A 27,996-nucleotide genomic window follows, 5' to 3' on the forward strand; every position below is an offset into this window, starting at 1 on the left:
ATACAGCGTTTAGGGTATCTAGTGTGTCTGAAAGATATCAAATGCCTAACCGTGTCAGCCAGTCACACCTTAAGTACCGTCCTAGATCAGTTGGTAAAAGAAATACAGATCGTGTATGAACCTGAACTATTTGCAGCTGTGAATTTTAAAAATGATGGAGTCAATTGTTGTTGTTTTCACAGTGGCAAAGTGGTCATAACTGGTATCAAAGTCCACACTCGAATAGATGATGTAGTCTATCCGGCCTTGATTGAACTGGAAATCTACACACGTTAGGAGTGAGGGTAACCAATAAACAAACTTGAATCAGTCTCAAGTGAACTTTAAACTCAACTTTGTTCTCCAACTGAAAGATGATACTATAGCAGTCAGAAAAAAAAACATGATCATCAATATTACATCGAGTCAAATGCATGCTATAGCTCAAGTGGCCAAACGATTGATCCAGCAAAAAGATATGTCCAGCTACTTGAAAGGAAAAGACTTTTGCTACGGTCTCTGGCTTCTGGAAAGGTGTCATTAACTAGAAAGAAAACATTGTTAAGACGCAATCACTCACTTATACGTGTATTGTTAAGAGCCCCCTCCCCCGTCTTTTTGACAATATTCTGGACAAAGTCGGGACGACCATAGAAGCGTAAGAAGTCAAAGATCAAACGAATACAAATGAAACACATGACTGACTTTTACCTTTATCTTAGCAGTAAGGACTCGCAAATCATACGTAAAAACAACCACCCCTCAGATGTTTGCATTCAGTTTCTCAAATCATACACGTTAGAAGATCATCGGACCTGCGCTGTGACTGAAATTTCTCTTACCTGCGATTTTACACCCGGAAGTAAAAGACTATTTGTGTTGAGATTTTGTGCAAGAGTCTAACGTTAGAGACACTTTACTGGTATCTCCAGTAGCACAAAGGACAGAAATAGCAAAGTCAGAAATAAAACGTAAGAATACGTCACCACTAGCGTATACTAAACAAAAGAGACCAAACTTTGGAAATCCTGACTTTCAGTTCTAAACAAAAGAGACCAAACTTTGGCAATCCTGACTTTCAGTTCTAAAAAAATGTGAACGATTTTCATAAAGAAGAGCTCCCTTTGTTTATTTCACCCCAGCAGATACGTCATTACAATCGATAAAATGGATCACTTACCGTCCAGTTAATCAAGTCACCACCTCATCGGAACTCGAATTTAACATACCTGGCCAGGCTTCAGCGTATTTGGATCTGAAAAGAAGCGTGTTGAACCTAAAACTGGAAATTGTGAAAGGCGATGGCGGCGCTGTGGACGCTAACGAAGTTGTTGGACCCATCAATCTACCATTTCACACCGTTTTCAGTCAGTTGATGCGTCTTTACAGCAAACACCTTTGTCGCATACAGGAATCAATTATCCATATAAAGCTTACATAGACATCACATGATTTTACAGTCAAACGAAGGAACGCAGGAGAAACTGTTAGGAAGTCAACTTTATTATAGAGATACTGGAGACACTGGCACCAATGATAGTAAAAGAGAGAGTAATAACGGGTTGTATATGAGGTGCTTGCTAACTAAAGGTAGCAAACTTGTAGAAATGGAAGGACCATTACGCATTGATTTGTTTTAACAACCTAAGTTACTCATCAATGGAGTCGGTGTTAGAAATTTATGCCTTTAAAGGAGGAGGATGACAATCTTCGTTTTGTTCAAAACAATTATACGAGGGGAATTCAAATCATTGTGAAATTAACGCGCTTCCGTATATTATTACAGGTACAAGTATGGACTTCTGTGGGGGTTCAAATGTACATTGAACATTTTAACACAATAGTGAGTTGGAAGTTTTTTAACACACCACAGTCGCCGACTTTGGTGTTGTTTATCGTAAGCATTGAGGCTCCATGTAGGAAGGAAATTAGGACATACATAAAGATGCGTTATTCTCTGAATATACCAGCCAATCAAATTGTGATGATTCTTCACCATGCACTGTATATAGGTGGTTATGTGTATCTGATAAGGGAGAATCTAACCAAAGCCACTGTGTATAGGTGGTTATCGGTATTTAGTAAGGGAGTATCTAGAGTCCAAGATTTACCTCATGTAAGGCGCCCTAAAATGTCAATATCCTCTCATAACACAGTTGGCGCGCCAAGCCATTAATCATGTTAAAAGAAAAGTAAAAGAGGATATATGGTTATATATATATAGTAGAAAGTAAGAAGAAAAATAGTTAAGTTGTGTAAAGTGAAAATAATATGGCAGTTTGGGTAATGCTAGAGATGGTTAGTACGACTGACAGTCATACTGGATTGTTCAAGTGTTGGTAAAGATATCAGACTGTTCCACTGGGAAGGCTCTCCCTAATGGGGTAAGGTAACCGTCTATGGGGATGGTGATTAGTTCACTGGTTATTTTATACATCATAGAGAGCCTACATTCAATACGACGATAATCTAGTCAGCGCCAGTCTAGAGACTGTGGCATCTGAGTGACATTGGTTGTGCGTCTGAAGTCAGATATGGCCCAGTTTGGACATACACTAATTGTTCAATCTGGGTTTGGTGTGGGAAGACCATACTTCAGATGCATATTCCAGTTGTGGTCGAACTAGTGTCTGGTAAGCCATAGACATTTTACCTTAACATTTCTTTGGAGGAATCCAAGAGTTTGGTTTGGTTTCATCGTTGACCTACTGATGTGTTTTTCCCAAATGTCATTTGATAAATCAACACCCAGGTCAGGTATCAAATGCAAGGGTCATATGAATGCATGGTAATGACATCTGCAAATAGACGAACTTTTGATTAGACGTATTCTGGGATGTCATTTATATAGTCTAGAAGAGGTCATACGCCTCGAAGACTCCATAGGAAACCGGCACTGGATCGGAACGACATTTATCTAACACTACTGACTGGAGGTTATTATTATTATCTAGGAAGCTTTTGATCCATCAGCAAATAGACAATCATTTGATTTGACGTCTTGTGGGATGTCATTTATGTGAAGAGGAGAGTCAGAGCACAAACGCCTTGGAAACTCCAGAGGAAATCGGTATTGGATCAGAACTACAGCCATCTAACACTACTGACTGGAGCCTTTTATCTCGGAAGCATCTGACCACGCATGCCACAGTTATGGATTTTCAGAAGGACCTTTTCATGACTAAACTTATCAAAAGTTTTACTGAAGTACCTGGAACAATCATGTTGACGCAAACTCCAAGAAGGCAAACAACAACCTGGACTTTCTTCGCCCGCAACATCATGCGATGCCCAACTCCTATCAAGGCCCAGTGCTACAGTCTCTATTGAGACCGATCCTAGAGTAGGCCTCACTAGTCTGAGACACTTACCCCAGTAATAACATCAAGATACTGGAAGCGGTCTAGCGGAAAGCAGCCATGTTTGCATTTGGTGACTACAGAACAACAAGCAGACCCAGTGTTATAATCTCTAGACTTCAATAGACTACACTTCAAGACAGACGCCAAGAGGTCAAAGTCATACTATGTTCAGAATCAGTTATGACCTAGTAGAAATCCCTACTGCACAGTATCTGCACCCATGCACAGCAACCAACAAGGACCGCTCTTCCCGATAAATACTGCATTACTGACTCACAGACATCTACAGGTACAGTTTCATACCATCTGGTACTCGTTTGTGGAACCAGCTGCATGAGAGCCAAGCTATCATCCAAACCGTGGACACTTTCAAGGCTGGGTTGGCTGCCCACCAGTAACTCGATGCATGAACACGTTTCTATCAGTTTTTAATCTGCACGGTTTGGGCCACCTTTCACAACGATCTTGTACAGTTTCACAAGATGTGTCGATGCTCTTTAATGAGCCCTGCGCGACAATGAAAAGAGAAGAGAATGTCTAAAACAATGAGGTCAGTTTATTTCTTGTTGAAGAAAGATAAGAGAAGATCATTTGCTAACATTATAATCTGGGGCATAGAGGGCCCTTTTCATGAAAACAATGTTGGCGGTGCAGCAGGGTGCCTTAGTTGCGTGGTAAATTGCTTTATATGAATGGTGAGAGGACAATATGCAAGGATTTTTGCGCATAACATATGTCAGAGATATAGGTGTACAATTTGCTGAATTTGAGCTGCCGCCTTTCTTGTAAATTAGCGTTATATTTGCAGTCTTCCATTCTTAGTTTAATAGTATTTTACTGCATTTGTTATTTGGCATATATACAATAATATGTACATAAAAGTAACATATACAAATGGATTGGGCCACGAGTTATATCAACATCAGCCAATGGCCCGTACCGTTCCAATGTTGAGGTATAACCCTTTTCTGATGAAGATCTCTAGGTAGTATATCTATATAAGCAAGAGTTAATGTGTATCTTTTTATTATAATTGGCTTAATCATATCAGTACTACTCGCCTTATAAATGGGGATTGAGGCTGACTAAGAGTTTTTCTATATCGTTTGCACTGATAGAAATGTAAGGCATCCTAGGATTAAATGACTGTTTTTAAGGTGGTGATATTAGATCAGAATCAAACATGTCCTGAAGTTTTATTTTTCAGTAGGAGTCAAGTTTTAGTAGTGATTTCTTGCTAAACACAGACTGAAATACTTCCTATATGAAAAAAATAGAGACAAAAGAATGAAGAATTTCATTAAGCAATTACACATCACCTGAACACTTAAGGTTACGGAATGATGGTTGGGACATGCCAATTTGCTTATTTGCTATTTGCCAATTGTTGATTTGCTAACTGCTGATTTGCTATTTGCCACTTGCTTATTTGCTAGTTGCTGATTAGCCTATTGCCAGTTGCTAATTGCTAACTTGCTTATGGCTGATTTGCTTATTGCAAATTGCTCATTTGCTAATTGCGTAATTGCTTATTGCCAATTGATCATTTGCTAATTGCGTAATTGCTAATTTCCAATTGCTTATTTGCTATTTGCTTAATTTTAGCCAGTTCGTGTAATCTGTCAACATGAATTGTATCCTTACTTATACAGTAATATACATTTTGTATTCTCAAATGAGGTAAAACAGGCTGCGGTATTTATCTCATCGGCAGAGCAAAGACTTATAATCTCGAGGTTGCAGGTTGGATACCCTGTGCTGGCCAAATAGAATTACTAAAAGTCTTTTGGATGAGACTTAAAACAGGTTCAATGTATGGGTGCTATACACCTGGAGGGTCTCTAAAATTGGGAGGCTTATCCTCAAAACTCTAAACAACTAATCTCTTTTGGAAGCGTTGGTCATATGAGCAACCAGTATCAACGATAAAAAGTCAGTCAGTCGGTATTTATTACGAGTTCAGTGATTTGGCGCGTCAAAATAGTGCAAGTTCAGGAACAAACCTTCTACTTATATCTCTTAACCACTACATTTTCATGCTCATGTAATGTAGAGTATTTGATATTTTTGTTGCACTGATTATTTGAACGGATACATGTGGTACTGCCAAACTTCAAAAGAACGGTTAAATAGTGTCAAATGTCTGGTTTCATTTATAAGATAACAATTATTTAGTTACTTCCTTAACAGTTTCATAGACAATGAGCTGATCAAACACTATATTGATCGTGGGTTAAAGATAAAAAAAAGCATGGTTATGTAATCTCATCTTAGGAATACTGTATAGAGGGACATAAATTAGTGCATTTTGTAGGTATAAATTATGAATAGAGGATGGATAGTATGGATTTATTGGAGAGGAAATGGTGATTGTTTTTCCGTTTATTTTCTATGATTTACAACTAAAGGTATTATCTTAACAAATACAGTCCAGTTTAAACAAACCATGTTTAAATTGTGTTTTTTTTTTAAGATTTCAATAAAATTAGTGTAGAATTCTAAGATTTTATTTTATATAATATAATAGTTTTTAAAATGCTGATTCAAATGGCATACTTACTGTATGAAAACTAACTAATGAGTGTTTCTCTTTGTCTATCCATATTTCAAAGAGATTGAATTTCATAGAAAGTTTCTATTAGCTGCATGATTTATCAAATAATTTGTGTAAAACTGAATCTCAATGATCATGAAAATGTTTGAATGACTGCTAAGTTTGTATCTTATCATGCATTATATATATAAAGCTAACATTACTGTAACAATGCTTGAATACTTTGAACAGAAAGGCATTTGGCACCCGAGTCACATAAACAATTTGCCAAAAATGATTGGAATGGTTTCGATTAAATACAGCCTGTAGTAAGAAATGTATCTGTTTGATGAAACTCATTCCATTGAGTGATCTTTTAAACGATCTATTATGCGTTCCGTTAAGCGATCTATTTATGCGACCAATTAAGCGACCTAATATGTGATCCACGAAGCGATCCACTAGGCGATCTATTATGCGTTCCATTAAACGATCTATTATGCGATCCATTAGCGTGTTGTTAAATGACACATTTATGTTAATTAGCGATCCCATTAGCTCTTTTGCATCTGAAATTGGTTTTGATGGCGTTTATTGCACTAACAACTCACTTATCGAACATGGTTTTTGTGGCGTTTATTGACAATATTTATTGGGTCTCTTTTTTGTTTCGGTTCTGATCCGGAATTTAGACATTAACTGTAAGGGACACAACTGTGGCGGATCGTTACTAAGTCCGGTCAGAAAATGTTGTCTAGACATTTTTTCCGTTTGAACAGCTTGAAACAGTTGTCAAAAATAGTATCTACATCATCTGTCAGGTAAATAACGCAGCATATTTGTTCTGCGAACTGAAATGATGTTTATTGTATCTGATGTCTGAAATGTCGCTATTTTCGGATATGAAAAAATTGGAAGGAATTACAGGTTATCATTTGTATATAGCAACAACCACCTCTTTTTTAGCTCACCTGTCACTGTTTCAATGGATCTTCATGAAAATTGGTCAGAATGTTTACCTTGATGATATCTAGGTCAAGTCCGAAACTGGGTCACGTGTGGTCAAAAACTAGGTCAGTAGGTCTAAAAATAGAGAAACCTTGTGACCTCCCTAGAGGCCATACTTTCAATGGATCTTCATGAAAATTGGTCAGAATGTTCAGCTTGATGTTATCTAGTTCAAGTTTGAAACTAGGTCACGTGCCATCAAAAACTAGGTCATTAGGTCAAATAATAGAAAAACCTTGTGACCTCTCTAGAGGCGGTATTTATCATGGGATCTGTATGAAAGTTTGTCTGAATATTTATCTGGATGATATCTAGATCAAGTTTGAAACTGGGTTAACTGCGCTCAATAGCTAGGTCAGTATGTCTAAAAATAGAAATACTTTGTGACCTCCCTAGAGGTCATATTTTTCAATGGATCTTCATGAAAATTGATCACAATGTTCACCTTGATGATATCTAGGTTAATTTCGAAACTGGGTCATGTGCGGTCAAAAACTAGGTCGGTAGGTCTAAAAATAGAGAAACCTTGTGACCTCCCTAGAGGCCATACTTTTCAATGGATCTTCATGAAAATTGGTCAATATGTTCACTTTGATGATATCTAGGTCAAGTTCGAAACTGGGTCACATGAGCTCAAAAACTAGGTCACTATGTCATATAATAGAAAAAACGACGTCATACTCGGTTCAAAACTGGGTCATGTGGGGACAGGTGAGCGATTCAGGACCATCATGGTCCTCTTGTTGTTAATTTTGATTACATGATGAAAATTATGTTTTTGGACACTTGTATGTGTATGTGACAAATCAATTGTGTTTTTGACCATAAAATTTAGAGGTGAAGGGTGTTAACGTCATGTCCTAGATTTTGACACGTAACACACGTTTTAGGTTTTTGTGCAAAAGTAACCACAGCTAATTGCATTTTTTGTGCTATATGTATTTGGTATATTATACTATGACTTATCTATCTATAAGAAAGGACAATTTTCATAGTTTCTTTAGAGAGATTTAGAGATTAATGTAACATATTGGATAGTGTGTCTATTAAGGGACGGCTCTGGATTATTCCTGCAATTATAAATCCACAAACTTTAAGACTTTAAAATCGCAAATTATTAGTGTAGTATTTCATCAAAGTTACCAGCTAGCAAATGTCTACAATCACTATAAAATACGATGAAATAACAAATCTCACTCTGCAGATAATATGAAATTAAGGCATCATTGCAAATATAGATAATAACATTTACATATCAAATATTGCTTTCTGTTTTGAACAAGAGCTTAAGATGAAAATAATTGAAATTGCATTCTTATCCTAGTAAAACATAAAGAATCGAATGTAACAATTGCGGATAATATAATCATTAGAACAAATAAGAATCATTTATGAAGAGAACTCACTTATGCTGTTGAAAGTAAATGAACCTTTAAATAGTGAAAATACAGTTATGCTATTACTCACATTTTATGCAATTATGAATAAACTAATATGCAGTAATACATGTTCAAGACAGTGCAACCATTATCTATTCACATATAAATCAGTTTAAACAACATTCATTTCTAATTTCAAAATCTAGTCAGTTGTAACATTCTATCAACAATTTTATTATAAAAAGGACGAAATTACTAAGAAGTGGTAACTTTAAAAGAAGATTTTTAAAAATTATATTTCAAATGTAAAATAATTGTATTTTAATTTCAACAATAAAATAAAATGAGAAACTCGACATACCTGAAATAATAAATCCATAAACTTTTAAGACTGTAAAATCACAATTTTTTAATGTAGTGTTTCATCAAAGTTACCAGCGAGGAACTGCCTGTTACTGACTGCCAATACAGTCCTTTTTATGGAAAAGCTTCTAGGAGAGTTACTGAACTGTCAAACAGTTCAAACAATACCAAGAAGGAAATTTAACAAAAAATGTGTAATTAACAATCTGCTAAGCTTAGCCAAAAGGCTTAAATTCATTTTAGAGTGATAAGACTCCTGGCCAAAGTCTTTGAAGTAGGAGGAATGTCTAAGGTGCTGAAAGCTAAAGTCTGACCAGCTATCAGTGGTAAACAAACATGTTGGCTTCTATGTGTGGTAAGTGTTTTAGCATGCTTTCTACAACAATGTTTTAACGGTGTTTGTCTGCTTAGCAAAAATACTTTGATTGAAATAAATGCAAAAATGTGTAAAAAAATGCAAATCTGCATACACATCTATGATCTTACTTTATAGCTGAAATGAAAAATAAAATAGTTACACTCATGGTAACAAAAATAAAAATGCGCTCATACATTGCTAATCAGATTGAACATCAAGTGGTCCTTCCAGAAATGGTTCTGTAAGAGACTTTAATGCTGCAGTGTCTTGCTTTGCCATATCTACCATTATAGTTAAGTTTAAGTGTGACTTTTCATCCTTGGCAATTATTGTATGCATTTTATGTAGGAATAATCTAAAGTTTGGTAATGAGACATTGACCGGTATAACAAAAGCTGAATCAGCAAACATATTTTCATAAACAGTCCTGTCAAAGAGTTTTTGCAGCAGTACAATATTTACATGATGAATCATAGGAACCTTACTGGTTTCATTGTTACATTACATTAGCTTGGGTAGCAAAAATAAACTTGAAGCCATTACTGAACACTGGTATGGTACTTGTATTATACAGAAATCACAGCCTTGTACTATCTTATGCTGTTGTTCACAATCAAGAGATAAGAAAGGTGTTCCATATACCAAAACAGAAAACAATTTTGATTTAATTACATTCTGAACGCATCTGAAGTCACATAACTTATGAGCTTAAGTCATTGCTAAAGAGTGCAAGTGAACATGAGAGAGAAGTTACTGGAATTAATGGCTTATTTTCAATACAAAACTTAAACTTGGTTTTATGACAATTGATTAAATCATATTCATTAAAAGAAATATAATATTGTTGGTCTGCAGTAATAGCAAAATACCTTGGCAGATTTAGTAGCTAGGTATTATGTTTTGTGGTACCGTTTATAGGCACTGGAAAAGACAGTATTTCAAACATCTTGATTGGCTGTTTCTGAACAGTGACAGAGAATATTACTGTTATGAATACACTACTATTATACCTTGCAAAAATGAACTTGTTTGATGAGTATACCTGATTTACATCATTATAAGCAAGATAAAAACCTTTAACAATTTTGCCAGCAGAGTTTGAATATCACTCCTTATTTGTTGAATTATATTTGTAGGTATCAAGAAGGGAGACAGTTTTCCTTCGGCTAAATTTACAATACCTACTTTTAATTCATCATTATCATCAAGCAAATGATTTAAATGACCAGACTGTTGGATTTGTGAAGAAAGGATAGATGTTGTACGTTCAAAATGGCATTGTTACCTTTCAGATGTAGTGGTTATTAGGTTATGAACAGATTTAATTCCAATTGGTTAGTTTTTATGCCACTCATCAGATTGTCCATTCGTTTATTTAAAGTGTTCATAAAAGAACTGAGATGTGATCCATGTTGTTCCAAAGAATTGATGATTTTGGTTGTTTTTCTAGTCGGTGCGTTGATTTGCCGTGCTAGAGTGTTGATGTCATCTGTAGTTGCAGTTCCAAAAAGTGTCCTTGAGAATTGACCAATAAAGGGTAACAATGAGCGTTTACACCTTCCTCTGTAGTTGTTAGTTTTAGGTACCAATCGTTGAATTGCATTTAGAGAATAGTGATAATTTGGACCATAAGTTGGCATGTTGACTAGAGGCGCAGTCCGAGGGTGCCAATCAGCACGTATTCTAGCACATCCTGGTAATATCCATGCCAAAAGAATTTACGTTTGATGGCGAGAAAAACATCCTCACGGAAGATCTTAGGAAGAGCCAATTGTAAAATCATGATATGAGCTGGAACTACCTTCCTGGACCTTGGCTGATAGTAATGATACAATACACCATCACACAAGATATAATTACAGGACTCACAAACAGTGCGTTCTGCCAATAAAAAAGTCTTTGTCTTGTGGAAGTCTTCTAGCAGCAAGATACATGTAAAGATGCTTGAAGTCGTCACATTCTTTCTGATATTGAATTATTTCATGACTTTCCCAACATTTTGTGTTTTTATCACCATCCTTTTTGTTGTTACTTAATATTTTATCAGGGTCAAGAGAAATTGGTTCGAATTCTTCAGGATTTGTTGAAGTTGAAGTTTCATATGAGAAAGAAGCATCCATTACACAGGGAATATCATTATATTGAATACAAACCTCCACTGTTTCTTGTTCCTCGATATCACTCTGTTGAAACGGGAAGGTGCAGACGTCCTGGATTTCAGTATTGTTATCATCGGAACAATGCACCGCAATGGATACACTTGACACATTGGTTGATTCGAAATGTTCCAAAGTGTTCGCTTTTTGGTTTTCAGCTGGAGTACTGACGACCTCAACAGCAGTGCATGGCTCCTGAGCAACAGTAACAGGAGTCAATGCAGCTGTCGTTTGGACGCTTTACACAGTTAAAGGCTTAACTTCAGCCGATACACTTGGCTCAATAGTGTATATACGTCGAGACAAGGCATCAGCATTTTGGTTAGTGCTGTCCTTTTAGTGAACGACATCAAAGTCATAACCCTGTAATTCCAGTGACCATCTACCCAAGAAACTTGAGGTGTCCTTGCTTTTGTGTAGCCATTCCAATCCTTTATGATCTGTGAAAACTTTGAATTTTTGATGAGCAAGTAATGTTTGTAACATCTTATTCCTTCTAACACAGCCAAACATTCCTTATCAGTCACGCCCCATTTCGCTCATCCGGACGTAGAGATCTACCTCATAACGAAACACCCTTTCGTTGCCATCATGGCCCCTGTGAGCTAGTATATGAGTCAAAGAGATATCTAAAGCATCGGTAGTAAGTATGAAAGTTTGGTTCATGTCCGGATATGCAATATTGGAAGCAGTAACCAAAGCATGTTTAAGTGTTTCGAAGTAGTTTGGTTGTGCTTCTGACAATTCAAATTTTATATCCTTCTGTAATAATTTATTTAATGAAGCAGAATGTTTTGAAAATTGATTGACAAATTTTCTGTAATAGTTTCAAAGACCGAGAAACGATCGTAAATCCTTAACATTTTTCGACATTGGAAATTCTTGAACAGCTTTTGTTCTGTTTTCGTCAACTTAAATTCCATTCTTAGATAAAACTTGACCAAGGTATGTACCTTTTCAATGGCCATTTTTCAGGTTTCAGAGTAAGATTTGCTGCACAAAGTTTTTGAAAAATCAAATCTAAATATTCTAAATGTTCAAAAGAAGTACTAAAAATTAATATATTGTCAATGTAACAAAGAGCATGTTTCCAGTTTATTGACCCCAGAACTTTAGACATTAGCATCTAACATGCCATTGGTGCGTTTTTAAGACCAAAAGTCATGCGAGTAAACTCATAAATTGAAAAGGGCGTTATAAAGGCAGCTTTATGTCGGGTTTCAGGATCAAGAGGAATTTGCCAAAATCCTGAAGTCAGAAATATGACTCTTGAATTATATTGCTGTCAAGCATTTTCTGAACTTCTTCTTCAATAACTTTTCTCTGAACAGGATTTTGCCTATAAAAATGCATACGAACGGGAATTGCATTAGGATCTGTTTCGGTAGTATGGTGATATAAGTTTGTTTTACCCATATCTTTTAAAGAAGTAGAAAAAACATCTTTATTTTGCTCTAAAAGGTTTTCATTATTGCCCTTTGCTCCTCTGTCAAATCAGAGGTTGAAAGCTCAAAATTGATTTCATTAGTTTGCTCTTGAGAGGTAAAATTGATGTTAGCGCAAAAAGGTGGGTTAGCACAGGTTTCCACTTTTTCATCAACTGTAAAAACATCACAATTATCAATTTCAGACACAGTACCTACAACAGTATTCACAGGTAGAAAAACACTAGAGGTTTTATCTTTTAAATTTTGCTTGTCTTTAGCACCAGAGTAATTAGAAAATGATGTTTTAGTAACTTTTGATTTAGCACTGTAATGTCGTTTTTTTGCTTTTGTACCTGACCACAGACTTCCTGCAGATAGGCGCGAGTCCCTATTGTTTCTTAGACCATCTGTAACAAGCCTTAGCAAAATGACCCCAAACATACAATACTTTTCCCTTAGCATTTACTATTTACAGAGAAGCTACAATTAAGAGCCTTGCCATCATAATGGCGACGCTCTTCCCTGGCCTGCTGTCTGGGGCCTCGTCTATGCTGATTGAAAGGTTATCTCTGTCTTGGTTGATAGCCAGTCTCAGGTTGCCTTTGTTACATTGATGAATACAAGAGGTTTCAGATCACCCTTAAGTCCATCAGTGAAAAGGTGAACCTTGTATCCCTCATCCAAACGGCAGTGTCGTATCTTGTTGAGGAATCGTGAGTAGTAGTCATCTGCGGTTTCTTCCTCATACTGTTGAACACGTGGTATCTGGTGTTCATCTTCACTAGCAAAGCGTTTCAATAACTCGATTTTAAGAGCCGCATAATTATCAATGTTCTCAGCTTCTGTCTAGAACCACAATTGAGTGTTTCCATTAAGACCTGTGTGAAATTCTTGTAGTTTCATTTCATCGTTGAATTTAGTCCTTGTACAATGCGAGTATATGTTTAACTATATTGACCATCTATATATAATCCATTGATTAATGATTTAGAAGCAGACTGAATGCTGTCCAAATTCTGGTTCTATTATTATATGTATTGCATTTGAATTTTTCTTTAGTCTGATAATGTTTAATTGCACATATTACAAAGAATTATAGGTTGGAAATCTCTTGTCAAAGAAAGTGTTTTTATCAATACTTTGGTATGAAGATAGTTAAATATGAAATAGTAAAGTTATTAGTATCTCTGCGTTTTTCGGACTGTCCTAATGAGACCACTTTGCTGTCCAAAGATAAAGTCTTTAAAGACCACACAATAGACAGTATTAACGAGAGTTGACAGACGTGTGCCATTGATTAATCAATGAGGTGATAAAGGATTAACTATGCTATGTTTTAAATGACTAACACCTAATGAACCAAGTATAAACATTTCTAATGTCCTATAACATGCCTTTTTCTCAATCAATTTGGGAAGGCCACCAACACCAGTTCTATTTGGAAAATACCTCGGTAAATTTTCTTCATTGGTAATAATGATAAATTAACAAAATATTATTGATTTTCTTTTGAAATAACATTTTAAAATGTTTGATAGCATTTTGATAACTGTTAACTTAATTTGATTAGTAACAATTTACAAAATGCAGTACTGCAAATATCCACTTATATTGAATCCCTTCTCCATTTAATTAAACACTAACACACCCACTTTCCTATTTGAAGATCATTACTCCATTGCAACTACTACAACTATTCCATTTTCTCAGCAAACATGATATGAAACTCATTATTAAGCTTGTGCAGGTCGCTACCCAGGACATTATCAGACAAACTATGACCATGCACTCACTTTTAATTGTATAGACGAAATTCTGGGTAATGCAGGTAATTTGAGATTTTGACTGTTTATTTATATATTCGGCAGACATTGTGGAACATTGTCCTACAAATTTATGTTTTATTGGACTGAAAAATGAATAAACTGAAAATGATTTGGTAACAGGGGTAAAAAGAATTTCATTAAAATGTATAAAATCATGTAACTGGCATTTTAAGCAAAATATGAACATAAACTAAATATGCTGATTCAGGTAACAAGATGAAAATTTATATGAGATTCTTATGTAGTGCTAAGGAAATCGTGTTACCTTTTCTTGTTTAATTTTTCCATTATTCCATTATTATGCCAGTCACTGTACCTTACAAATTCTATTTACAGGAACTCCTCTGATAGACCAGAAGTTCAACAGAGCCCCAAACTGACGGACATTGGAACAAGAAAGATATTCTCAGAGGAACATGATATATTTAGACAGAGTGTGAGACGGTTTTTCGAGGAAGAAGTATTGCCTTATCATTCTGAGTGAGTTTCATTATTAATGCTGGTAGTATTCATACGGTAAGACAACTGTCCCGGGTTAACGTTGACGTTGATTGGCGTAGAAAGCCTCCAGTCAGAGGAGGGCTTTATCCAGCTGCTCTTTCTTTGATGTTATTGTTCTCGAGATATTTCTCATTATCATTTGTTTGCAGGTGGGAAAAGAATGGACAAGTGAGCAGAGAGGTGAGTCAAATTCATTAATCACATTTATTTAGGAAGTTGCAATGTAACATTTTCATGTTTCTGTAGCTCACATTTCCGGAATTTTATTCTCAAGTTTTATGGAACTTGCACTGCAAGTTGGATGAGTTTCTTGAAGTGATGTTTTTCATTCACGTAGTGGCACTAAAGTTTTTAGTACTGATCTGAAATTTTGTATTTTGTAATTTTCATATTTGGGGTAGTACCTGATAAATGTTATGCATTTGAATATTGCGTTTAACATTCTCCCGCCATTTGACATTACGTTGCCAGTTTGCTTGTATGTGAGTTATCATGATGAAGGCGTTAGATGAAATGTTGAAGCTATAAATTACTCTAGACAAAGCTTACATATGTGTTGTTGTTGAAATACGTAACACATTATGGAATATAAAGTCAGTTTTGTTTCATAGCAAACTGATGAACAGTAAAATTTGGATTGTGCAGCAGCCAGCCATGGGAGCAGCACAATGTGGCTGTATAATGCAGGTGGCTGCTTAAGTTAAAATCAGATTGAAAGAAATTAATTTAGGAACTGCTTGAGGCAAGTGGCTGCTTGATACAGGTGACTTGTAAGTCATGCAGCTTCCACTGTGTTTTTGTTTAAAGGTAAAGTCATTATAGTTTATAGCTTTGTAACGCAAGCAGTATATTATTAAATTTATGAGCCTAAAATTTATCTTGGTGTAAATTGCTAAATGTTCTCTGTGGTATTATTATGCGGCTTCAGTTCCATTTAGTGAGTTATATTTTTTTTCATATTGCAGGTATGGAAGAAAGCTGGTGAAAATGGATTGCTAGGACTAGGAGTGAACACACCCGCTGAAATTCGTGGTATAGGAGGAGATGTCTGTCTACAGCTGTTACATGGGAAGAACAGTAAGTGGGGTAGTTTATAAGGATTTAGTTTAGCTTGATTGTGATCAAATGTAGACCAAACCTAGAAGCTTATTTGAACCACTCAAGTCTGCTTACTGTAAGTGGAGTACTTGTGTCATATGAGGGTGTGAGTTTGAGCCCCTCAGGGTGTAGTCATTACCCCACTGGGATTCAAGCACGTGACTCTAGGGTCCACTTCCTTCGAACGCCAGTACTGGTCTGATATGATAAGGCTAGGTCGTGACCCACGACTCCCAGGTTGAGCTCCCAACACCTTAACCACTAGATCACCGCTCCCTTAAATTTATTTTAAAGGAGTGTACAAAATGCTTTGAATTTAGCCTCGATCTCAATGACTGCTTATGAAAGACATGCCTTAATTAGATTTTACATCGTCTGTTTCATTCATAAAATTGTCTTTTAATTATGCAGTAAGTGATTATGTCAAAGTTTGCATTACATTTTAAACTTTTTTAATGGGGGGCGGGGGGGGGGGGGGGGGGGGGAGTGGAGAATATGTTATTCTGATTTAATGAAAAAGTAAATGTTTCTTATTAAATGAGGTTAGTTGACAAAATTCCCCACCTGGAATAGCTGGAACATATTTTCAATCAAATCAGTAGCAAGTGTCATATTTACCTCCACAATATCCAGTCTCGGCCTATACTACTGGAAACAGTAAGCATTTAAGTAAACATCTCGAACTCAACAATGCTTCATGTCAGGAAGCTATTCTGCTGGTTTATGGAAAGTTGGTGGTTCAGGTGCTCATCCATGATGAAATAATGCTCGGAGGGGCACCTTAGGTCTTCCTCAACCATTAAAAGCTGCAAAGTCGCTGTATGACCTATAATTGTGTCAGGATGATGTTAACCCCAGCAAAAAAATGAACTGAATACTAGGCTTGATATCAGCCACAATTTGGAAGCAAAGGTGTGCAACTGGCTCTGTAGTCCAACATGCTAACTTTGTGCCGCTATACTAAATATTTTGAATTTATAAACTAATACTTATATCTATGTGTTTTATTTTAGGACGTATGTAAACTGTTCAGGTCCAGGGTTTAATTTACACTCGGATATAGTAATGCCATACATTAGTCACTATGGAACTAAGGAACAAATAGAGAAGTTTATACCAGCCATGACAGCGGGAAAATGTATAGGTGCCATAGCCATGTCAGAACCAGGGGCTGGAAGGTGATCTCCCTTGATAGTTCATGAAGCAGCATTTTAAGCAAGGTTTATTGTGCATAAATTATATTTATAGGAGAACATATAACAAAGCCATGCACAGTGCAAAATTTATAAAGAAAGTTTTGCTAGGAAAACTGAAATATTTTTGTTGCATACAACTTGTTGATCTGGAGCAGTTAATTTTCAGTGATTATATCTACCATAGTGAAGAGATACGGTTAAGTCGTGTAATTATGCGGGCATGATATTTCATGGTTTTAGGGGAAAATGCTATTTCACAGAAATGATTTGTCTTGAAAGATAAAATAAATGCGAGTTTTATTTTTTTTTTTTTTTGCTGTGATTTATTGTTGTGGAAAATAAAAAATGTAGTTCCTAAAAATAATAATGATTTCACATTAATTGCTCTTCTAAAGTTTCAAGAATAGTTAAAGTTTCTCTAATGGAATTGTGATATTTATAAATACTTTTAATATAAGTAAATCTTCACAAGTGGCGTATTTTCATATTTATTCTGATCAGATTGTTAATGTTCTTTCGTTATATTTTTGCAGTGATATTCAGGGTATACGTACAAATGCTAAGCAGGATGGAGATGACTGGATTCTAAATGGTAGTAAAGTATTTATAAGCAATGGATACATGTCAGATCTAGTACTGGTTGTGGCAATAACAAACCCCCAGGCAAAGTCAGCGGCTCACGGGATCAGTCTGTTCCTGGTGGAAGAGGGAATGAAAGGCTTTATCAAAGGCAGGAAGCTTCATAAAATTGGAATGAAGGCTCAGGTGCTATATTATTGCAACTTTAAACATCTGAAAGGTTCAGATAATTTTACCATACTATTAACGGGCTGCTTTCGAAGAAATCTTCAATTTCATTTGCTAATTAAAATGACTAAGACAACGTAGAAACATTGCAAAACTGAACTGTCCCTACATGACAAAATTAAGATAATTTGCACGTCTGAACTTGCTCTAAATCACAGAGAACGATTTATGATATGAAGCTGTATCAGTAAGTATCTTTTGGTAAGCACTCCTTTTTACATCTAATGGTACTATCCGAATTGATAGCTGGACAAGTTCATTATAGAAATTTAGCAGGATAAGGGTTAAGAACATCTTGTGTATTGCAGGATACAGCAGAGTTATTTTTTGAGGATGTGCGGCTAACTTCAGATACACAATGAAAATTACCTGCTAAAATAGTGAAGTTGCAGGCTGTATGTAAATCTACATATTTAAAGCTTCAAATTTGACCTTTCCGTGTGTGTTTCGACTGTGTTTGGCAAAATGTATTTGAAAATGATAATATTCTAAACTTTCACTCCTCAGATTATTTTTTTTAAAGGATGAATTTCTTTATATAAGCATACACATACACACACTACAACCTCTATAATATTTAACAGCAAAAGTATGAAAGTGTTGGATTTTATTGTCGAGCATGCATGCGGAAGCGAAGACATAGTTGTCCAAATGGCTGTTCGGTGTATGTGCGTGCGTCCGTTTGGATTAGTTTGTCCGGACCATACATTTGCCATGCATAGAGCAATCTTGTTTATATTTTGCATGAATGTTAACCTCGGTGAGACGGAGTGTCAGGCGCAAATCCCAGGTTTCTATCTCAAGGTCACAGTTAGGTGTCAAAGGTCATTTTCAACTTGTCCAGGCAATAACTTTGATAATTATGAAGCAATTTGTTTTCTTTGGCGTAAATGTTCACCCCTATGAGACGGAGTGTCATGCGCAAACCTCGGGTCCCTATCTCAGAGGTAAAGGTCACACTTAGGGGTCAAAGGTCATTTCAGAGCTTGTCAGGGCTGTCACATGCATCTCCCAGACCCTGGCGGGCTCGACAGGTTGCCCGTGGGAATCTAGTTTCAATTATACACGCTTTCTATGGGTATATTGTGTGCTAATTGTCAATTGGTAGGTAGTAGACCATTTGATTACTGGTCAGTAACTAGAAAATGATTGGGCCTTCAGTGGTCAAACTTCATAGGATGATTGCCTGTGGTCAGTCTATTTTTTAAGGAGCCATTAGGTAAAAGATCAAGGTAACAATGACCTTTAGACTAAAAATGGTTTCCGCTCAGTAATTAAGAATGCTTTGGACAACAGAAAGATTGCCTGCAGTCTATAGATGAAACCTTCAGTTTTGGTGGATCAGTAGGTCAAAGGTCAACGTCACAATGACATTTAGACAGAATGTGGATTTTATGCAATAAATAAAGAATACTTTGGCTTTCAGCCATCAAAGTTCATAGGATGATCATGCGCGGATTCAGCCAATTTTCTCAGTGTGTGTGTGGGAGGGTGTGTGTGGGGGGGGGGGGGGAGCTCACCTGTTAAATTTGGGGAAAATAATAAAATTTAAGTTTTCATCAAGGTAGAATTCTTTGTTTGTTTGAGATAATTAACATAAATATGAATTACGTCGGGGTTGTATGTAGCAGAAGTCACATACACTTTGACTGCGGTCCTTATGTTGCCTTTTCGAAAAACCATTTTCTTTCCTTCTTCTCTTCTTTTCCTTTTTTAGGATTTTCCAGGGGGCCCTTGGACCTCCCTCTGGATCCGCGTATGACGATTGCCTGTAGTTGGTGGATAACCCCTATTTTTGGGGTGTCAGTAGGTCAAAGATAAAGGTGACAGTGACATTGAGACTGAAAATTCTGTCTACTCAATAACTAAAAAATCAGACTTCATAGGATGGTTACCTGTGGTCAATAAATGACCCTGTTTTATTGGGGACCAGTGTGTCATAGGTCAGGATCACACTGACCTTGAAAATGAAAACAGTTTTCACTCTAATTTAAAGAAAGTTGTCAGACTTCATAGGATAATTGCCTGTTTAATTGCCTGTGGTCAGACGACGAGTCTTATTGTTTTCGGGGTCAACTGTTAAAGTTTGTAATGACCTTGAGATTGAAGACTTTCTGATCGATAAGTAAATAATGCTGTGGCTTACAGTTGTCAGACTTCATAGCATACTTAGAGGTCATAGACAAAGAATAGAAACTTTTATACGCAGTTGCCGCTAATAGGCCGTCCCGGGGAGACATATGTGATGTGCATACAGCTGTTGTTTAACCTATAGCCTGCTGGCGGCAAGTAGTTTTGCCTTTTCGACCAGTGCAGACCAAAATCATCCATGCAGGCTGATCACGGTCTGCACTGTTTGCTATTCAGTTAGTAAATTTTCAGTGAACACCCCTTTGAATAAAAAGTGGTACTTCCCAAATTGAATGATGGACCAGTCCATTTAAGAAATATAGCAGGGTAAGGGTTAAGTTTTCCATACACAATTTTGCTTATGTTAAGAAGCCTGCTTACTATAAAACATTTCCAAGTATGGTGTATCTTCTGTCCAGCCTGTGTGTAAAAATTCAGTAACTTTCGTATGAGAATTGAATTTTTTCTCTTACAAGTTTGTTTAAACTGCGGTTAAATGTGCTTAGAATTGATAAATGTTTTATAGGTAACTCCCCTGTTACCACCTTATAGCACTTCAAGCTATCAAGTTTTAAGTTGTAATAGCTGTTAGAATAACCTTGTCTCTTCCTACCAGCTGATACACATTGTATTTCATGTTGGATGAACAAATTATGCTCGTCCCGTCAAGTTCGAAGCGAAAGAAGTTTTATATATAGTATATTGATATGCCGACAATAGATGTGGTTAATTACAGACAATCCAGCACAAACTAGCTGAGCTGAAGACCTCTATAGCTGTGTCACGTGCATTTGTGGACAGATGTCTCCAGGTACACAATGAGAAAGGTCTAGACTCGGAATCTGCTTCAATGGCTAATACTGGTAAATATACTGATGCTGTATTAAAGTCTTGTAGTGATTTTTGTTTCAGAAAGTTTCAAAAAGTAAAACTAAAATTCTAAATGCAACATTTTTATACTGACATCGACTAAGTCGCTACTTTTGGCGGTTCGATGTATGTGCGTGCATCCGTCCGTCCTCCAATTTTATTTCATTCGTTTCTCTACTTACCACCAATAAATACTATTCGGATTAATTTCATGTCTAAAATTTTAATGAGCGTCTATCAACTATGACCAAACCGGAAGTCTCGTAGACGCTCAGTAACCTTCATTTCTCAGTTTTAATTTTATCCGCAAAGGGTTCAGTCGCATTTTATATCCACAAACATCTATTTGATTTATGTGTTTTGATGGCTGAGGCCTCATTGCATTGTGATATGGAACGTTCTTCTTCTGATAGAGAACCGCCTCGGTAGCCTAGTGGTAGAGGGTCCGATTCGAGTGCGGGAGGTCGTGGGTTCAATCCCCGGCCGCGTCATACCAAAGACGATAAAAATGGTACTAGTAGCTTCCTCGCTTGGCGCTCAGCATTAAGACGGTAGTGCTAGGACTGGTCAGTCCGGTATCAGTATAATGTGACTGGGTGGGGTATCATGTCACGTGTCTACGGCGTGATATTCCAGTGAGGCAGCACTATAAGGTTGGGCATTGTGCTCACTGCTACAAGTAGACACCGTCGTTTATATGACTGAAAAATTGTTGAAAAAGACGTTAAACCCGAACACACGCACACGCACACACACCACACGCACGCACGCACACACACACACACACACACACTTCTGACAGAGGTAAGGAAGATGACAATTTATCGTCGTCGTCGACTAAAAAACGTTCGTCAAGCAAGACGAAGAAAGATGACATTACGGATTTATCGGATCGTTTAACTAACTAAAAACAACGTTTTTCGAGTTTGAAATCGAAAATGGACAAGTTGATTTCACTTTTCTCGGCTGAGAAAGACGATGAGGCGTTCGGCGCAGCTCGTAGGCAAAATGACACTCGTCCAGAGCTGTTCGGCAGGTCTGAGGAACAAAACGAAAGTAGATACTCACATTCTAGAGATGATGAGTTGTCTATATATGTGGACAGTTCTGAAAAACGCCAGTGCGGTTTCTTGCCTACTCATTCTGTTTCTTCGGACACCCAGGACATGGAGGGTGAAGAAGAAAAACAGAGTTTTGTGAAATATTTATCTTCACCGGAAGGGAAAGATGACTGTAAGAATTGGGCCTCTGAGGGTCATAAGAATGATTCTTACTTACATTCTAACATATTGCATGACAAATTTGGTAGTGATGCTGTGACAGGTAAATCGAAATCTAGTGCTGGTTTATAGCTGGAAGAGTTAGGTTGACATACTTTGTGACTCTTGGCTTTCAGCGCACCCTGAAAGAGTAGCATCGTACTGGGACAGTTATAGAAACGTTTTTCCTGTACATGAGGATTATGAAGACATTTTCAAGGTTCCAGGCATAGATGAGACTGTAGAAACCTTATTGATAAATAGATATGGTCGAAGTGCTTCTATTGGTCGCATTCCTTCGCTACATTCTAAAAATACGAAAAGTTTTGAAAAGCTTTTGTTTTATGGCCAGTTGGCGTCTCGCATGGGCCTTATCTCCACTTGTTATATTCAGCAGGCACTAGATACTTTGCTAGATACTTTACAGTCAAGTGAGCCAAATATTGATCGGGGAGTTCAGACAGTGCGCGACATTTTTGCAATGTCCACAGAAACTTTGGATCGGGTCGCACGGGCTGTGGCTTTCCATCATTTAGTCAAAAGAAATGCTGCCTTGATTGAAACCGGTTTGAGTGACTATAAAGAATATTCTCACGTGGTTATGTCTGTCATTAAAAGCAGAAGGGGTTTGGGGAGCCCAATTTGATAAAAAAAAAGGAAAAAATGAGTTGAATAAACATCTTGCCGAGGTTTTACCCGAAACTCTGAAAACACCTCAGAATTCTTACAACAAACGCAAGGTTCTCACTTCAATAGTTAGTGTTGCTAAGCGTACACTCCTTATAAACAGTAAAACATGTTCAAGGCTGCTACAGCTTCTAAGGGGGTAAGTACTATTTCTAAGTTGCAGACTAATACACGTGTTCGACAAAGAGCTAGCTGCAAGGTTTCCTCAGATACCAGTAGCAGGAAGATTAATTTTTTTCATACAGAGTTGGGAAAAAATAACGGACGACCAGTGGGTGTTAGACACAATTCAAGACGGTCTGAAGTTAGATTTTATTCAAAAACCACCATGGCTGGGAATAAAAGAAACAAAATTAAATCAAGAAAACATGCTTCTTTTAAAAGAAGATGTTCAAAGTCTGTTAAGCAAAAATGCAATAGAAATGGTTCCCAAACATCATGCAAGAGAAGATTTTTACAGTACGCTTTTTCTGGTTCCGAAAAAAGCGGGAGATCTTTGGCCAGTCATAAACTTAAAACCTCTGAATTGGTATCTGAGGAAAGTAAATTTCAAGATGGACACTTTATCAAAGGTCATGAATCTGGTTTAACCAGGTGATTGGGTTTTTGTGTTTGACATGGCAGATGCATACCTGCACATTTAAGTACATCCTCTTTTCCGGAAATACTTACGGTTTTGTATAGAGGGCAAAATTTACCAATTCAAAACTCTATGTTTCGGACCCACTTGTGCTCCTCGGGTCTTCACGAAAATTTGCAGTGTGGTAGCAGCGTATCTGATGATGCAAAATATCAGACTAGCTGCTTATCTAGACGATTGGCTAGGCTTGAATGCATGTCACCAAGAACTTCTGAAAAACAGACAGACAAGTGTTCAATCTCCTACTAGAACTGGGATTCATGATAAATTTGAAAAAGTCATGTTTAGTTCCATCTCAGACCATAACCTACATAGGAGCGTTATTCAAACTCAGTCTGAGTCTAGTGTTTCCATCTCCAGATCGTTTGATCAAAATCAGAATAGCAATTTACAAACTGAAACAGAGGACATCAACAGCCAGAGATTTTTTGCATTTACTAGGGTTGATGGAATCCTGCATCGAGCTTACGCCAAATGCCCGCCTGTTTATAAGGCCGATACAATTACATCTACTTCATTTTTGGAGACCAAGTGCAAATTCCCTAGAAACAGTAATTCCTTGTACTCAACACCTAGTGACTCATTTAGAGTGGTGGTCACAGGAAGCAAACATAAACAAGGGGAAATCAATTCAGAATTGGTCATTTTTTTGGTATTCACGGCCGATGCGTCGAAACACGGTTACGGGGGTCATTTGAACAATATGGTTCACCAAGGTGTTTGGACGCCAGTAGAGAAAACTTGGCATATAAACATTCTGGAGATGGAAGCAGTAATCAGAGTGATGAAACATTTTTTGCCAGTCCTATTGAATCAGAATGTGTTAGTCAGATGCGACAATGTACCAGTGTCCCAATATCTGAACAAACAGGGGTGGGGGTGGGCACCAAGTCAATTCCTCTTTGTTACGAAACGTGGAAGCTGTGGATGTTTGCTATACAGAACAATATTCAGTCGAGAGCAGCTCATTTAGTTGGGACTCAAAATGGCAGACCAATTATCTCGAAAGACAATCTGACCGTCAGAATGGACACTGAACGATCAAGTCCTGCACAAAATATTTGCTCTCTGGGGATCTCCAATGATTGATCTGTTTGCATCTGGGAAAAACCACAAACTTCCATTTGTTGCACCTAGCATTATCACCCCAATGCACTAGCAATAGATCTGTCTGTACCCTGGAACAGGATGTTTGCATATGCTTACCCGCCGCAATGCTTGATTCCGAAGGTGTCGGAGCATATGAAACAATTTAAGTGTCAAATAATACTGATAGTCCGTCAATGGCCACGTCGTCACTGGTACACAAGTCTACTTCAAATGTCAGTTGTTCCACCGAGGAGACTCCCAGTTCAGGCGGATCTACTGTCACAACCCAAGACAAAAATCTTTCACTCAGATCCCCAAATTTTCGATGTGACTGCTTGGTTGCTCTCGACCGAAATGTCAAAAATACAGGGTTTTCAAGCCTGACTAGAAAATTGCTCTTGGCATTCTGGAGAAAGGAAACTCAGTCCGACTATGTTCGCAAATTCAAAAGGTTCAATAGCTGGTGCAGTAAATGGAGAAAGATCTCTATACAGAATTTTTGACGCATTTGTATGATTCGGGGTTGAAGTATAGGACAATATCTGGATATAGGTCAATGCTGTCAGCAGTTGTTCATCCTATAAATAATGTTCCTGTGGGTCAACATCCACACTTAATCAGGTTGCTTAAGGGTATTTTTATCTCCAGACCACCTGTTTCTAGACTGGTACCCAAGTGGAATTTGTTGAAAGTTTTGAATATTTTCCAGAGATCCCCTTTTTTGAACCATTAAGAAAAGCCATACTCAAATATCTTACAATGAAATGTGTTTTTCCTGTAGCCATTACCACGTTCAGGCGCTGCGCCGACCTTCAAGCATTGAGACTGGGAGAAGGCTGGGTGAATGTCCAAAATAAGGGGGTCACGTTTCTCAGAGCAGGCCTTTCCAAGCAAGACAGACCAGAACATTTTGGTACTAAAATTTTTGTACCTTGTTTCAAGAAGAACAAGAAATTGGATCCAAAAAGAACACTTTATTGGTACTTAAAACAAACTGAGTGTTTCAGAACTTCAGAGAATAATGAGGATGTCCAGCAAGACAATTTCTAGATGGTTAGTTGAGACAATCAAAATGGCCTATATAGGTAAAGAAATTAAGGTTGAAGGTCACTCTACAAGGGCAATTGGACCTTCATGGGCATTATACGATGGAGCTTCAATGAAAGCTATTTTAGAAGCAGCAGACTGGTCCAAAGAATTTACTTTTACCAAGTATTACTTAAGAAACATGGACCTCTTTGTTTTGGACTAGATCCAGAAAGACATTATTGTGAACTGTTTTTAAGTTTTATGCGAGTTGTGAACAAGAAAGTTCATCTATTTTTGTGTATTAAATAGTCAAATAGACTATTGAACATTATAATGTACAGTATGGTTTCTGTAAGAAGTTAATGTACAGTTTAAGAAAGGAATCTTCACAGTGGACCCTGTGCTGTATATAGATTGTGTTACTGTGTAATATGAAAGTACATGTAGGATAAATGGGAGAAAACATCCCACCACCAAAGGCAAGAGCTTTGAAATTTATCCAAATAGTATTTATTGGTGGTAAGTAGAAAAACGAATGAAATAAAATTGACAATTTATAAAGAGTAATTCTACTTACCACCATAGTTACCCACCCAACCTCCCCTCAGTTTTCTAAATTGGGTTATTTAGACCATAAAATTAAAACTGAGGAATGAAGCGTCTTTGATCAAAGTTGATAAACGCTCATTAAATTTAAGCGAGTTTGATCCCAAAGACATGAAATTAATCCAAATAGTATTTATTGGTGGTAAGTAGAAAAACTCTTAAAATCAAATTTTTCAGTTTTGTCCGGAGCATAACTTTCACATGCATGGACCAATCTTGTTCATATTTGGCATGAATGTTTACCTCAATGAGAAGGTTTGTCATGTGCAAACCCCATGTTACTATCTCAAGGGTCAAGGTCACAGTTGGAGGTCAAAGGTCAAATTGAAGTTTGTCCGGAACATTTCTTCTTCATGCATGGTGGGATTTTAATGTAACTTGGCATGAATGTTCACCATTATGAGACGGGGTGTCATGCGCAAGAACCAGGTCCCTAGGTCTAAGGTCAAGGTCACACTTGACAGCTGGCGGGCTCGAAATTCTGTACGAGGGTATACCTGTTTTGTATATACATACGTATATTTTTATTTCACTTGAACCACAGATTCAGTGTGGCTATTAGTATAAGTGAATGGTCAGGTGTCCATTGTGTGTTTTCCATCATCTTATCGTCCATTGTTCACAACTTGCATAAACGTCTTCTTTTCAGAAATGCACAAAACTTTGTCTGTGGCATCCTGGCAAGGTTCTTTCTCATTTGTTTTTTCAAATGGTTCCACTTGGCCCATTTTAGGGGTTGTAAGAGCTAAAAAGGTTGGCAACTTTCAGAGGCTGTTACAGCTAAAACTAAAAATAACTTAAAACAATTTCTCATGAGCCACTTCATGGACTTTTATAAAACATGGCCTGTAGCATCCTTTCCCAAATGTGTTCAAGTAGGGCACTTGGCGTCCCTTTCAGGGGTCACTGAATACCTTTACATTTATTTATCTCATGAACAGCTTGATTGATTTACATGGCATTTTTGTAAGTCCCTCTCCCAATTTTATTCAAATGGAGGTATTTGGTCCCTTAAAGAGGCCACTATAACGAAAGATAGAAATACATTTAAATCATGTGATGGATCTTCATCAGAATTGATCTGTAGTATCATTATAAGGTCCACTTCAGTTTTGATCAGATTGTTATAATCTGCCCCTTTTAGGGGCTGTTATATTAAAAACAGAAATACCTTTGAATGACTTCTTCTCATGAACAGGTTGATGGATCTTAATCAAACTTGGTCTGTAGCGTCATTGGATTACTGTTTAATTTATTTGCATGAAATGCTATAGACTATTTGTCTGGTGTGTCATTCGATAAGATTTGAGACTAAATGAGCTGTAGATCATTCCTTTCAACAGTGTATTTTTATTCTATTCTTCAGGTGTTCAGATTTACAGAACCGTGTTGCCACAGAGTGTTTACAGATGCATGGAGGCTGGGGATACATGTGGGAATATCCCATTGCACGTGCCTTCGTTGATGCCCGAGTCCAGCCTATATATGAAGGCAGCAACGAAATCATGAAAGCATTGATTGCTAGAAATGTTGTTTCGGACAAGTAGTTAAGACACAAAGAATGTGATAAAATCAGTGTGAAAACATTTTCACAGGGAAAACAAACTCTTGCTTTAAAATATTGAGGATAATTGTCCCTGAAATTGAAGGAAGTGAACTTGATTTCAACTTTAGCCTTACATTTCCTTTTCAA

At 37.1% G+C, this 27,996-nt stretch overlaps 1 pseudogene; it reads left to right on the forward strand.

The window, feature by feature from the left end:
- The first annotated feature begins 6,565 nt into the window (after positions 1–6,565).
- LOC123559482 (long-chain specific acyl-CoA dehydrogenase, mitochondrial-like) lies at positions 6,566–27,691 on the forward strand (annotated as a pseudogene).
- Positions 27,692–27,996: the final 305 nt, after the last annotated feature.

Source organism: Mercenaria mercenaria, chromosome 10, assembly GCF_021730395.1.
Source record: "Mercenaria mercenaria strain notata chromosome 10, MADL_Memer_1, whole genome shotgun sequence".
NCBI lineage: Eukaryota > Metazoa > Mollusca > Bivalvia > Venerida > Veneridae > Mercenaria > Mercenaria mercenaria.